Raw genomic sequence first — 16,155 nt, forward strand, 5'->3', positions numbered from 1 at the left:
AGATATAAAATATCTCGAGAAGATGATTCATTACTTACCTTTCATAGATTACTGAACGAGCAGATCGATTAACCTTTAAAAAAATCTTCAAAATCTATGGTCCCAAATTATATTCTTTCATTAATTTTAATTCAAAATTAGATCTAAATAAATTTCAAATCAAAATCTCCTTTAGGATCGGATCCTTCACTAAACTCGATCAAAATCATCAAAAAAAAATCCTTCACTAGGCTAATCTTAGAAAAATAACTTCAAGAGAAAGAAATTCATTAAGAGAAAGAATCAATCTAGAGAGAAAAAATCTAATATTTTAGAGAGAGAAAGTGTGGAGAAAATTCAGTGCAGGGGTAAAATAGTAATTTTAAAACTTTTTCAAAATCACTATTTTATAGTAAAAATTATTAATTAATCTAATTAATTAATAAGAATTTATCCTACACTAGGATCTAAATATGATATATAGCATGCATGCATTTAAATTTGAAATTCGAATTTGAACAATAAACACTTTACTGTAATGTGTTCAGAACACAATACTTTTGTGCGGGTAGTAGATCACCGCAATCTGATTACCGTTGGAAGAGTCTGATCGTCGCGATGCAGCCACACAGCATGTCTGACCTCTGTAGATCATCTACATGAAGCTCCCGGTCTGATCAACTCCTCACGAGCGCTAGCTCGTTGTAGAGCCCTTTCGACGGCCGATGCTGATCGAACTCCTTCGATCGATGTCTGCTGATTTTTTGGATGCTCTGGATCATCAGCAGACGTGTTTGAGAGGATGTTAAAGATCTTCCTGAAATTTGGTGGACTCACGATACACGTAGCTCACCTTCTTACTTCCCGAACTCCAAGCTGAAACCCTGAAGAACTCACTGAAATCCTGCGTACACTTTTTCTTTCTTTTCTTTCTTTTTCTCTCGGAAGGATATAGACCTTCACCTTGCACACAAGGATTCCTCACGCCCAGATTTTCTATCCAAATTTTTTTTTTTTTTACACGCCCCACTCTTCTCCTCCTTTTAAAATAATGTCAAACGTCTTATCCACGTGAGAGGATAAAGATGAGTAATTGCACATTTGAATTCAAATCAAATTTTGAATTCAAATGAAAATCAATTTATCCCTATCCACTAAGGGCATGAGAAGAGGAGGGTGTGGCTTAATTTGTGCATGAGTGATTTCATGAGAAACATTTTCTCGTGTAATAAATGGGGCGCTAAAAGAGGATAAGGTCAAGGCGCTAAGATTGGTTGCTCATTCAAATTCAAACTTTGTTTTGAATTTGAATGGCCAACCAATCATCCTTATCCACTCATTTGGTGCATTAAAGTAGGGTGTGAGGAAAAATTCATGAGAACTTTCTTCTCATGAATTCAAATGGGTGCAGTGGAAGTGAGGTGGCGCAGGGAGAATGGGTCAAGGTGGTTTCATTATTTAAACCAACCTAATTGAACCAAATAAGTTAGGCCCAATTAGACTAATTTAAATCTAACTTAATTAGGCTCAATAAAATCCTAATCAAATCAAAAATTGATTAAGCCCAACTCCTGATCAAATCAAGGACCAAACCATCTCGACGATTAGGTCAACTCTTAACCTAATCGGGTCAAACCCAACTGAATCCAATTCAATTGGACTTGATCTAAAAATAATTACTCAATCAAATTGAGTTAATTAGCAATCAAATCACTAATTAAACCTCTCATAAATATTGAGTCCAAATCCGATGAGTAATCGGGCATCAGAATTCATCGATATGTAGCCCTGATCGAAGAGTCCCAAACTAATGGGACTCTTGACCCCGGTACCCAAAATGTGTGGGACTCATGATCAGAGAATCTTGATTCTCGATCACAGAGTCTCAGACACGTAGGACTCATAGTCCACGAGTATTAGGACTCTTCATCAGCCATTAGATCAGATAGGAACCTCTAATGTGTGTGACCCCGCAGGTTTGAACCTAAGCCGGTAGCACAGGAATCAATTCCTGTACTAATCGAAGTGACCATCTAGCAATAGTATCCGATGATCGGATAGGTCGAATAGTCACAATCGCAACACTCAGAACCTACATGAATATGGTTACTGTATAATTCATCCTTTTGACCTCTGTGTTTAGGATGACTCAGGGTTAAACTATCAACCCTGATTAAATCATCCGAATCGTGCTCAACTCAAACAGTCCTGTGACTCCTCACAAAGACTACCCTCACCAAGATTTAGCTAAATTGAAACACGACTGTACACAGCTCCTGAACTGGAGTGGTCAATCCCATCTTGACACACGCACCGATAAGTCAAGTACTTGACACACCCAGCAACCTTCCGTCACTGAATTAGAAATTCAGGTAGTCCAGTGTCTAAGTGCAGTGAGTTGCTTGCAAGTCACCGTGGCGGTCTCAAATCGGAGGGACATTTATACCCATATTCCATCGGAGCAAATCTTGACAGCAGAAATAGCTCTGGAGTCGGTCACGTTCAGTGCAGATGTACCTTTATATCTCACCTGTATACCATACCAGTGTCTCCACACTCATTGGTTAAGAGGACAACCAACCTATATGGCACACAACGACCTATGCTTGATAAACATTATCGTCCTTGGTAACAACATATCATTTGGTCGCGAACAGATTTAAGGACTAAACGACAAATCCTCCTTTGTCGAGTCTAAATAGTCCTAAGGACTTCACCACAATATAGGAGTTCATTAGAAGATGAAATATTTTGTGATGAAAATATCAAAATAATTTTTATTAATTCATAATTCATATATATATACAAAAATGAGTACAACCGTCAACAGGCTGACGATTGACTTTGGGACACTATTTCCAACAATCTCCCACTTGGCCTAAAGCCAATCGGTGCAGTATCTAATACCTATCTTCGACTTGTAGTCGTTGAACTCTTTCACCGCAATGGCTTTAATGAATGGGTCGGCCAGGTTCTCCTTTTCGTCGATCTTCAGAAGGTCGATGTCACCTCGATCCATAATTTTCCAGATGAGATGGTAGCGGCGCAGAATATGCTTCGTCCGCTGGTGTGCCTTGGGTTCCTTCGCCTGAGCAATGGCTCTAGAGCTGTCACAGTAGAGCAGAACTGGACCAACAAGGGAGGGTGCTACTCCGAGCTCGGTGATGAATTTTCTTAGCCACACCGCTTCTTTGGCAGCATCTGATGCAGCGACATACTCTGCCTCGCAAACTGAATCCGCCACAGTGTTGCTTGGAACTCTTCTAGCAGATAGTCCCACCATTAAAGGTAAAAATAAATTCCGACACACTTTTGCTGTCATCATGATCAGACTGAAAATTAGAGTCTGTAAACCCTATAAGTCTCAAGTCCGATTCACCATAAATAAGCCACTGGTTCTTAGTATTTCTTAAATACTTCAAGATGGTTTTAACAACCTTCTAGTGATTCTCTCATGGATCAGATTGGTATCTACTCACTACCCCTAGTGAGTATGCCACATCTGATCGTGTACATATCATGATGTACATGATAGATCCCACTGTCGAAGCATATGGAATCCTATCCATACGCTCTCTCTCTTGAGGTGTTGTCGGACAATCCCTCTTCGAGAGAGAAATTTCATGGCCTATCGGTAGATAGCCTTTCTTAGAATTCTCCATGCTGAACCTCTTCAGCATAGTATCTGTATGCATAGACTGAGATAAACCAAGCAACATTTTAGATCTATCCCTATAGATCCTCATCCCTTGGATGTAGGAAGCTTCTCCCAGATCCTTTATGGAGAACTGTGACGACAGCCAAATCTTTATTTCCTAGTCACTTAATCCTTCCTCTCGATAACAGAGACAAGTATTACTTCCTGCACGCCAGCTGATCGCAGTCAAGAGCCAGACAATTTTCACAAGTTTCAAAGTTTTCGCATAACAAGTCTTCCATCCATTGGATTCATAGACCGTTTGTCCACCAAAACCGACTGAGAAAGTATGTTCCGCTATAAAAGATTAGGAACATTCATGTCATGCATCCTTTGTCAGAGGCATGCATTGAAATGAGAGTTGGGGGAATGATTGATTAATTTCGCTTCTTTACAAATCCCTGACGACAAATGTGAAAACTACATTGTTTGAAGAGGAGAATCGCCTTGACCTCATAGCATCAACCATGACAAAGAAATTACCTCTCTAGCACCGGCCGGTTGAATTCAAAGCCACCAAGAGAGAGCTCTTCTCACCGCATCCAAAAGGGAAGGCACTACGGTTTTCTTCTTCTTTGATCCCGTTCTGAGCAAAGGTTTCAAAGTCCCTGCCCCACAATGGAATAACATAAAAAAGATGCTGCGATTTGCAAAACTCTTATAGCCGTATGCTTTCCATGATAATTTGTGATACCCCAGAGCCCCCGCACAAATGTTGAAGCAGCAAAATAAATCAAAAAAAAAAAAAACACTTATCTGACTACCACGTGCATTGCACATGCTGGAATAACGTGGGAAAGAGGAGGACACGAAAGTTGTTCTTCATCAATTAGAACTCCAGGAGTTCTTCACCAATTAGAACTCTAAATCGACTCAGAAAATTGAGTTAAAATCCAACTTAAAAACCTCTCTAATCAAGGTCTATTTAAAGGCTTTGATCTCTCAACTTTTCCTCCCAAAATTGTCATAAAAAATCTGTTGATTTTCTTCTAGTTCAACGGTGATTCTTCTTTATTTTGGCTGTCAGAAATCAGATTTAAACCCATTAAAAGCCAAGTGATCTCTTCAATCATATTCCCCTCAATCTTTCAAAAGTTTTAATCTTGAATTCTTGCTGAAATTTTTTGCCAAAAATCCTTTGAAAATTCTATTTTTCTGGGTGCCCTATTTTTCCCTTTGTTTTTGGTTTTTTTGCCACGGGTTGCCATCGCCGGTTATCGGACCTGGCATGCCATCGCTGCCGCAGCCTTCTCCTCCGGCCATCATGGTCATTGGCCGGGTCGGGACCTCCCTTGCCTTGGAAACAAGGGGATCAAAGGATCCCCTGTTCTGTGGAAGAAGGAAGAGAGAGGACGTCTGTGAAGAAAAGAAAAGAAGAGAGAGAGAGAGAGTTTCTCTCTCTTCCCTCTCTCCCATTTCTAATCTTGAGTCTCTCTCTAGAATCTGACTCTCTTGCTAAAAGATTTGTTTTCTCTCTCCCTTTTCTCTCCACTTCTCTCTCTATGATTCTCTCTCTAAATTATTTCTCTCTCCTAGGATTTTTTAGGTCCTTGAGAAGATTGATAATGAATTTAATCTGATCGAAAGAAAAGACTTTGGATCCATGGTCACAAGATAGTGTGCCAGTACCCACCTTGATCAGACCACGAACCACTAGATTTGATCATTCATGATTTTATTTTGAATCATCTGTATATTAGTTTAACCATGACTTGATTAGATCATTTTTATTAGACCAATCGAGATATTGGACTGTATTACCTGATCAATTTGGATTGTATCTCATGAATTCTCTCTCCTCTGACTTTCTTTTTCTACTTGATTTAGAACTCAATAAAAGATTCTTGGTCCTATTACTTCGAATCTGATTTGATCTAAATAGTCATTCTCTGGACCATCTATATCCTAATTGATTTTTGAGCAAATAAAATTAGATGATCGAACCAATCTGGACTATAGGAAGTAGGTACCATCAATTATTTGTACCTTTTTTAATTATTGAACTTAATCTGGTATAGGGTTATGGATATCTGATCATGAGATACCGCGATATGAACTATGAATCGAAGATTTTGAAAAGATATTTATAGAATTATGTAGATTTGTTGGAATGCATATGAGGTAAGTAATGCTTCACTTTTTTTAAATATATTAATAAATTATAATATATTTTTCTGACATAATTTATGAAATGATATATGAATTCGATGAATGATATTTTGTTATAGAAAATATCTTATTTTGAAATATTATGATGAAGTATAATTGAACATATTAATTTCATTATACATTATATTGATTGATTTCGATACCACATAATTTTGTATTTTCTTATCAAACTAGAATAAGAGATATGATTTATGAAAAATTTTGATATAAGAATAATATGAACTGACAATCTGACTATGTAAAAGATCCCGCCAATGAGAGTAAATATGTTAGCAATTGATTTATCCTGAAAATTTATGTTACCAGTGAGACCAATGACATGTCGCCAGCGAGACCAATGACAAACCGCCAGTGAGACCAAAGATTTCAAAGAATTTTGCTACCAAATGATTCACAGCCCATCGCAAGATGATATGCAATTTTATGATCCTATCACAGAAAAAATATGGCCATAACTCATGATTGATAAAAGAATTTGAGAATGAAAAAATTAAATTTTTAAAAGAAACTCAAATTTTTGAAAAAAAATTGAATTTGGCATGAACTATGTTTTGATAATATTGCATGATTGAAACTAATTTCGAATTGATAAATTTTATATGCTTATTTTCTATAAATAATTATTTACTTTATTATCTGATTTAATCTAGCTAAAGTGATCATTACTTACTAGACTGTCTAGCTCATTATTTTTTATTTTATTATTTTTATAGATTTTAAAAAATTAAGATGATACGAGATATGTGCGAGAGAGTAATTAGAAGTAGAACCTCGATACTTTTATTTCAGATTGTAAAAGTCTTATTTAATTTGATGTAAGATCTATTGAATTTATTAAAATATTAAATATAAAATTTAAATTATTAAATTTTAGATTTAAATTATTGATTAATTATTCTGTTGTTGCTTTATGATAACATGATAAGATATCTTGTATATTTATGAAAAGAGTTCTCTATAAGTATGCGGTGATTGTTATGACCTCTAACTCACGATCTCAAATAGAGAGTGTGACAATTAAAGTGATATCAGAGCATAAGTGGATGATTTATGATATATAGAATTAGATATGAGTGTATGTGGGTAGACACTAAAAATAGTGGGACGGCAACTGATATTGATTATGACAACTTAGAAACTCTAGATTTAACACAAATATATTGATGGATCTGAATCAGAGTGCATAGCGAAAGTATAATGATCTGGATTATCTAAAATATTTTGACATAGTCAACAATATTGAATCTTTGAGTTAAAAATTTATGATGGAAGACATGATTTGATATTTCTTAATAGAAAAAAAATCATTTATATGGAAAGGATAATGTTTTTGATTCTAGACTATTTCGGATATCACTATGTGATTTTTACAAGTAGATCTTCTATTTACCATGTTTAAAAAGAAAATTTGGCATCCTAAGACTAAGATGAGTGGATCATTGATTATTGATCTTGAATATGGACTATTGAAGCTTATGCTTCTTTATCTGTTAAAAAGAATATAAGATTGTTTATCAATTTAGATTATGTACTTGAATGATCAATTATTGAGAGTACAGTAAAGTCTGTTCATGATCTATTGATAGATCGATTAAGTCAAGTGTAGATGATGTGTTGGTAATAAACTTAATATCTTTATCCAGAATTAAAATACTGGTTTCGATTATAAGAAGTGAGTGGTTCTGATTTAGATCAAACCTCATGATATTAACTTTTTTTTCTAAGATGATTTAGTGACAAAATTACATCAATGATTGGAAAGCAAAATATTCGAGAATGAGATTTGAACTATGAATTCTAAGTCAAAAAAATTTTAAGGACAAATTTTTTTTTAGGAGGAGAGAATGTGATACCCCAAAGCCCCTGCATAAATGTTGAAAAAGCAAAAGAAATCCAAAAAAATAAAACACTTATCTGACTAGCATGTGTATTGCACATGCTAGAATAACGTGGGAAAGCAAAGGACATGGAAGAATGTTCTTCACCAATTAGAACTCCAGGAGTTCTTCACCAATTAGAACTCCAAATCGACTCAAAAAATTAAGTTAAAATCCAACTTAAAAACCTCTCTAATCAAGGTCTATTTAAAGATTTTGATCTCTAAAATTTTCCTCCCAAAATCACCATAAAAAATCTATTAATTTTCTTCCAGCTCATCGATGATTCTTCTTTATTTTGGCCATCAAAAATCAGATTCAAGCCCATTAAAAGTTAGGTAATCTCTTCAATCATGTTCCCCTTAATCTTTCAAAGGTTTTAATCTTGAATTCTTGCTGAAATTTTCTGCCAAAAATCCCTTGAAAATTTTATTTTTTTGGATGCCCTATTTTTTCCTTTATTTTTGGTTTTCTGACTGCTAGTTGCCATCGTCGATCACCCGACCTGGCATGCCGTCGCCGCCACAGCCTTCTCCTCCGGCCATCATGGTCGTCGGCCGAGAGGGGACCTCCCTTGCCTTAGGAACAAGGAGATCAAAGAATCCCTTGTTTCGTGGAAGAAGAAGAAAAAGAGAGGACATGGGTCCTCTTTCCTCTGAGGAAAAGAAAAGAAAAGAAAAAAAAAAGAGAAAGAGAAAGAGAGTTTCTCTCTCTTCCTCTCTCCCATCTCTAATCTTGAGTCTCTCTCTAGAATCTAACTCTCTTGCTAGAAGATTCATTTTCTCTCTACCTTCTCTCTCCACTTCTCTCTTAAATTATTTCTCTCTCCTAAGGTTTTCTAGATCCTTGAGAAGATTGATAATGAATTCGATCTGATTAGAAAAGAGTTTGGATCCATGGTCATGAGGTAGTGTGCCGGCACCCACCTTGATCAGACCACGAATCATTAGATTTGATCATCTATGATTTTATTTTAAATCATCTGTATATTAGTTTAATTATGACTTGATTAGATCATTTTGATTAGATCAATTGAGATGTTGGACTGTGTCACCTAATCAATTGGATTATACCTCATGAATTCTTGCTCTTCTGACTTTCTTTCTCTACTTGATTTATAAACTCAATGAAAGATTCCCGATCCTATCAATTTGAATTTGATTTGACCTAAATAGTCATTCTCTGGACTATCTATGTTCTAATTAGATTTTGAGCATATAAAATTAGATCATCGGATCAATCTAGACTATAGGATGTAGGTACCATCAATTCTATCTTTTTTTAATTATTCATACCCTTTCTAATTATTAAACTTAATCTTGTATAGGGTTGTGGATATTTGATCATGGGATATTGTGATATGAACTACAAATTAAAGATTTTGAAAAGATATTTATAGAATTATGTTGATTTATTGGAATGCGTATGAGGTAAGTAATGCTTCATTTTTTTTAGATATATCGATAAATTATAATCTATTTTTCTGACATGATTTATGAAATGATGCATGAATTAGATGAATGATATTTTATTACTAATAAATATCTTATTTTGTAATGTTATGATGAAGCATGATTGAACATATTGATTTTATTATATATTATATTGATTAATTTTGATATCACATGATTTTGTGTTTTTTTATCAAACTAGAATAAGAAATATAATTTTTGAAGAATTTTGATATAAGAATGATATGAACTGACAATCTGACTATATAAAGGATCCCACCATTGGAGGCAAATACGTAGATAATTGATTTATCCTGAGAATTTATGTCGCCAGCGAGACCAGTGATATGTCGCCAGCGAGATCAATGACAAACCACCAGCGAGACCAGTGGTTCTAAAAGATTTTGCTATCAGATGATTTACAGCCCACTACAAGATAATATACGGTGTTATGATCCTACTACAAAAAAAATATGGTCAGAGCTCATGGTTGATAAAAAAAATTAGAAATAAAAAAAATTAAATTTTTAAAAAAAAATTTAATATTTGAAAAAGAATTGAATTTAACATGAACTATGTTTTGATACTATTGCATAATTGAAATTGATTTCAAATTAATAAACTTTATATATTTATTTTTTATAAATGACTATTTACTTTATTATTTGATTTAATCTAGCTAAAGTGATCATTGCTTACTAGGCTGTCTAAATCATTACTTTCTATTTTACTATTTTTATAAATCTCAAAAAACTAAGATGATAGAGATATGTGCGGGAGAGTGATTAGAAGCAGAACCTCCATATTTTTATTTTAGATTCTAAAAGTCTTATTGAATTTGATGTAACATCTATTGAATTTATTGAAATCTTAGATATAAAATTTAAATTCTTAAGTTTTAGATTTAAATTATTGATAATTATTCTATTGTTGTTTTATGATAGTATGATAAGATGCCTTGCATACTTGTGGAAAGAGTTCTCTGTAAGTATACGGTGGTTGCCATGTGATAAAATTTTTTAAAAGTACTATGAATTTATGAATCATATGACTCCTCGTGTATGTACTTCGATCCCTCTTGTCCACAACTAAAACTTGAGAGAAGAGAGAACCAGGAGTACCATAAATTCCTTGGCCATAGTTCTGTGCCATAACAAGGGTCATCAACTTCCAACATAAGGATTTCAAGTACAGTCACTAGGCAGTGGTAAATTGAATGCCTCCTATTATGGATAGAAAATCTCTATTATCTGAGTTGACCTCAGTTGTGATCAATCTAGGGTCAGCTGCCAATCCATACATTAGCTGTCGATCCATCCACCAGCCACCGACCCATGTCTCAGTCGACCTCATGCATCAAGCCACCGACCCATGCTTCAACTGACCCCTACTTTGATCAACAAATTTGAAAGGATTTAGGAGATCTCGCATATCCTTTTGAATCGTGTGACTGCTGAAAGCAACTGGCCATGTGCTAGATAAGGCAACCATAACCACCAAATCTCAAAAAATTAGGTCGAAAATCTTAGAAAAATACACCCGAAGGAGTCGGGATGGCTTCCAATAACTCTTCCCTTTTATGGCTCTCACTTCGATCTATAAATAGGGTAATCAAAGAGCCCCTAAGGTATGCAATCTCTCTCTCTCATGAACTCCTTCTCATCTATTCTATAAATTTCTGACTTAAGCATCGAAGAATCCTTATCGGAGCCAACCCCGGTTAGAGACTTATCTTGTAGATCTGACCTTTATCGCATTGCCATCCATAGCCTAGCTCCAACTAATCCAACCCAAGCCAAAAATCTGCAGTAATAAATTGGTGCTAGAGAAAGGATGTAGGTCCACATTTGGGAGGGAGTATAAGATCTGCAGTGATGCCACTGCAAAGAATATCCTCATGTCCTTCTAATACCACGACAGACCAATCGACCAAGAACCCAATCGAAAATCATATCCTGGCTCAACAATTAGAGATGCCTATGCAACTTTGTTGACTAGCTGCCAGGGTAAACCAAGACCAGTTCAACATGCTGGTTGCCCAGGTACAGGCATTGGCTGTAGAGTGAACACTATGCAATAGCCAAATCTGATGTAGGTGGCACCCCAGCAGTAACCACCCTAGCCTCCCTTACGAAGTCCAAAGTGGGGAAGACAGACACGGCTAAGTTGACCTCAAAATCTCAAGTGGAGGAGATGCTCTCCCACCCCTCACTCTAGCAAGGGATCTATTCTAGGTTGATCTCCATCGCACCACACAGAAGTCTATACAGTCTGTGATGCTGACATGCACCACAAACTTTAAGAGATAAATCAGTGAATTGAAGCATTGCAGCATTGGGCCACGAACCAAAATGATCAAGCTAACTTCTGCATCGATCCATAATTTAGCAATCAGATCATGTAGAAACTACTATCGACCATCTTCAAGATGCCATAGTTGGAGAACTATAATGGGTTGACTGACTAAGTAGATCACTTGGAGAGCTTCAACACTCTCATACTCTTTCATAGAGCAAGTGATGGAATCTTGTATCGAGCCTTCCTCTCGAGTCTCAAAAAGGCAGCTTAAGATTGGTATTCGATTTTGAAGTCGAGCTCCATTCACTCGTTCGACCAGTTGAACCGATCATTCAAAACTCACTTCGTCAGTGCAAGAGGCAGTGTCAAGAATTCTATTTTTTGATAGATATCAAGCAAAGAAAAGAAGAATCCCTCTGAGCCTATGTGAGCCACTTCAATTAATGCAGCTATCCTAAAAGTATGCGACCTAGACTAGTCAATCATAGTGACTACCCTGAAGGGTGGACTTCCGAAGAACTCTCTTCTCTTCTCCTTGGAGAAGAAGTACATGAAGGACTTCATGGAGATGCTAGACCAGACTGAGAAATATGTTTGAGCCAAAGAAGCCTTCGAGAAGCATGGGACCTCAACTGATATTACAACTAAGGAAAAGAAGGAAGATAAGCTCTCCCCAATCCGGAAAGATCCCCCAAGGAGTTAATCACGGTCCAAAATTCTACCCCAATGTCGATGATCCAGAACCCCTCGCCAAAGCCGATGACCTAGAAGCCTTAGGAGACAGCGTCGCCCCTCCTTGAGGTGCTTGTCACCATTGAGGAGGTTCACAAACTATACTTCTTTGAATACATTCAGGACTCAAATGCTTATGGAAATCAGAGAGCAGCTTTCCAGGATCGAGAGAATGTAGTCTTGAGCAGAATAGCACAACTGATATAAGTGCTGCCTTTACCACTACGATCACGACCACAACACCAAGAACTACATCCAACTCTAAGATAAAATCAAGGAGTTTATCCAGTGAGGTCAGTTGGATCATTTCATTTGACACATAAGGGGAGAGCACGAGGATCCATCGATGGCACCACGCCAACCGAAACAACCTCCACAAGAAGAGCCAATAGAAAATTGATCTATAGCTGGCGTAATCAATACTATCATTGGGGGGCACAACAAATTAGAGCTAAGGGAGTCAACCAAAAGAGAAAATTCTAAGGAAGCTATCACCTTTTCCAAAGGGGATTCAACTTCTACATAATGATACAGTTGTTGTATCTTTAAATATTGTAACCTATAATGTACACCACATCTTGGTGGATAATGGAAGCTCAACTGATGTTTTGTTTTATGATGCATTCTCCAAAATAGACATTTCTTTGGATCAGTTGGGTAGACTAGATTCTCCTCTTGCAGGCTTTACCAAAGATGCTATACTGATGGAAGGGGTCATTACCCTGCCAGTCATAGTGGGTCGGAAGCCTCAATAGTCTATTACCCACATTGATTTACTGATCATTAGAGCGCTCTCAGCATACAATGCTATCTTTGGGCGATTGGGACAGAATGCCTTTAGAGTCGTGGTATCAACCTACCATCTACTGATGAAGTTTCCAACTAAGCATGGGATCGAAGAGGTCTGAGGAGACCAAGTGTTAGCATGGCATGCTAATAATTGTCCTCCAGAGAGTAAGGCTACCCAATATTTTTTCTATTGAAGGGCTAGACATCTGTGATGAACTAATCAAAGAATGAAGAGAGCTAGTGGAGGACCTCATCACAATCCCCTTGGAATATGGAAACAATAAGCACATGATTCGAATTAGATCGAATCTAAATGAAGTGACTAGAATCTTCGCCTAGTAAGCCACAGATATGTTGGAAATCGATCTTGATGTTGGAGCATGATCTTGGCTTCTCCCACGGACCTTGGGTGCAGCAAAACCAGCAACAAATAAATCTGGAGACTTTTGGACTCGATCGAAGGCCCTTGATGAAATCAGCCTGGTTGCTGTCTTCTTCGTCAGCCTTTCGTTCCAGATGAAGAATGCCTCTAAGATCACCTCTAAAAAATTCAAGATCTGGTACCCAACTAGATCAGGCCTAGACTGAGATCTTCCAATTCATAGATCTCAAATCGGGGTGTTCTAGATAGGGAAGAAAATAGATGGAGACAGACCTTGCAGATCTGTCCTGCTGCAGCCTTTCCTGTAGATCTGTTGATGGAGATCTCACCAGTGCCTCAAACGACCTCAGATCAACTCCAAATCTGAGAGAAACTTATACCAACCTCGTAGCAAGAGATTTCAAGTCCTGAACCTGATGTTTGGATGGCTTCAAGAGAGGGAGAGGCAATATGGTTGGTGGCACAAAGGGGGAGGGGCTCAAAACCCTAGCACCTCCCCTGCTTTTCCTGCCTTCTATGGACCTGGCGGTAAGAAACCCTAGGATTTCTTGCTCCTGGGGTGTGGAGAATAGCTGAAGAGAGAGGGAGAAGAGAGAGAGAGAGATTTGGGAGAAAGAGTTTTCGTATTCCTTGACTTAATCAAACCTATACAGTGCATATATATATATAAACACAGGGTCAAGTGACCCAAACCCAAAACTCCCTTGACCAACTCTATGGGAGATTAGGTTAATCCAAGCCCATGTACACCCATGACTCGACCTAATCTCACCTATCCTAGGTCCATACCTGGCCCATAAAGAGTTGGTCCCTTGAGGCCCACATAACCTAGACCTCAAGAACCCGAAAGGCCCATAGCCTTTCAACCTAGGGCCCAACTAGCCCTAGAGCCTCCATGAAGCCCTCATGAATGATGGACCTTGGCCTTAGCCTTGGTCGCCTGGGCCTTGGGCACACCACCTGGATCACAACAATCTCCACCTTGGTGTCCCAAGGCCTCAAGCAGCTCCACTCTATCCATCAGCCGAATCAGCTCAACACATCTTTGAAAGCTGTCCCGTGGAAGTACTTTCGTAAGTGCATCAGCTGGGTTCTCCTTGGTGTGTACCTTTACCATCTCCACCTCACCATCCTCCACAAGCTCCCTGATCCGATGATACCAAATGTCGATGTGCTTTGTCCTTGCATGATAGACTGAGTTCTGTGCTAGTAGAAGTGCACTCTGGCTGTTACAGTGCACTCTAATGGCCTCCTGAGTAAGGCCCATCTCCGTCAACAAACCCTTCAGCCAAATTGCCTCCTTAACTGCTTCTGTCAGCCTGATGTATTCCGTCTCTATAGTGGATAGGGCTGTGATAGGCTGCAACTCGATCTCCAAGAAATAGGACCTCCATACAGGCTAAAGATGAAGCCTGTCGTAGACCTCTAGGTATCCACATCTCCACCGAAGTCTACATTTACATAACCGCCAATCAGCCCCTGAGCCTCCCTGGACATGTCAGAGTATCCCACTGCACCTCCTCACTATTTGTAGCAGATGCCAACTCCAACTGAACCCGTCAGGTATCTGAATATCCACTTCAGAGCTCTTCAGTACTCCCTACCAGGCTGTGCCATGAACCTGCTAACCTGACTCACTGCATGAGCGATGTCTGGCCTACAACAGACCATCACATACATCAAGCTCCCAACTCCTGAAGCATAAGGGACCATCTCCATCTCCTGAGCCTCCATCTCAGTCTGTGGCACCATGGTCTTCGAGAGTCTGAAGTGACCGGCAAGTGGAAGCTCCACCGGCTTTGCTCCCTTCATCTCGAACCTCTCTAAGATCTTCTGTATGTAGCCCCCCTGAGATAGATGCAGTACCCTCTGGGCTCGATCTCTGAAAATCTCCATGCCTAGGATCTTCCTTGCAGGGCCCAAATCCTTCATCTCAAACTCCCGAGATAAGAATGCCTTCAGATCCTGCACAATCTTTCTACTCTTGCATGCTATAAGCATGTCATCCACATACAAGAGTAGGAACACCTTAGAACCATCCTCAAGAGACTGAACATAAACACAGGGATCAAACTCGCACCTGGAAAGTCCAATGCTGCGCACATAGGAGTCGAACCACTTGTACCATTGCCTTGATGATTGCTTCAGCCCGTACAGCGACTTTTGCAACAAACAAACCTTTCCCTCTGATCCTGGATCTCTGAAATCGGGTGGCTACTCCATGTAAATCCTCTCCTCCAAATGCCTATGGAGGAATACCATTTTGACATCCATCTGCTCCAGCTCTAAATCCTGAGCTGCTACAATGCTCAGCAACACTCTGATGGAAGTATGTCTGACGATGGGAGAGAAGACCTTGCTGAAGTCGATGCCTTCCTTCTGGGAGTATCCCTTGACCACTAACCTTGCCTTGAATCTGATACCTCCCTGCTCTGAAGGCCCTTCCTTGCGACTGTAGACCCATTTGCAGCCAATGGGCCTCTTCTCCTGTGGCAACTGCACCAATCGCCACGTCTGGTTCTGGTAGAGAAACTGCATCTCCTCGGACATCGCCTGGATCCACCGCTCTCTATCCTGGATCTCAATAGCCTCCTGATATATATATGGGTCTCCATTCACTGTCACCAAGGCATATGACAGCATCTCCTCAAAGCCATATCGGTCTGATTGCCTGATGGTCCTCTTGGGCTTGTGTAGGGCAACACCGATATCAGTCCTCGGTCCAGCTCGCTCCTGCTGGACCTCTTCGCCTCGATCATCTATCTGAGTCCTCTTCACCTG

Source organism: Elaeis guineensis, chromosome 14 (assembly GCF_000442705.2).
Source record: "Elaeis guineensis isolate ETL-2024a chromosome 14, EG11, whole genome shotgun sequence".
NCBI lineage: Eukaryota > Viridiplantae > Streptophyta > Magnoliopsida > Arecales > Arecaceae > Elaeis > Elaeis guineensis.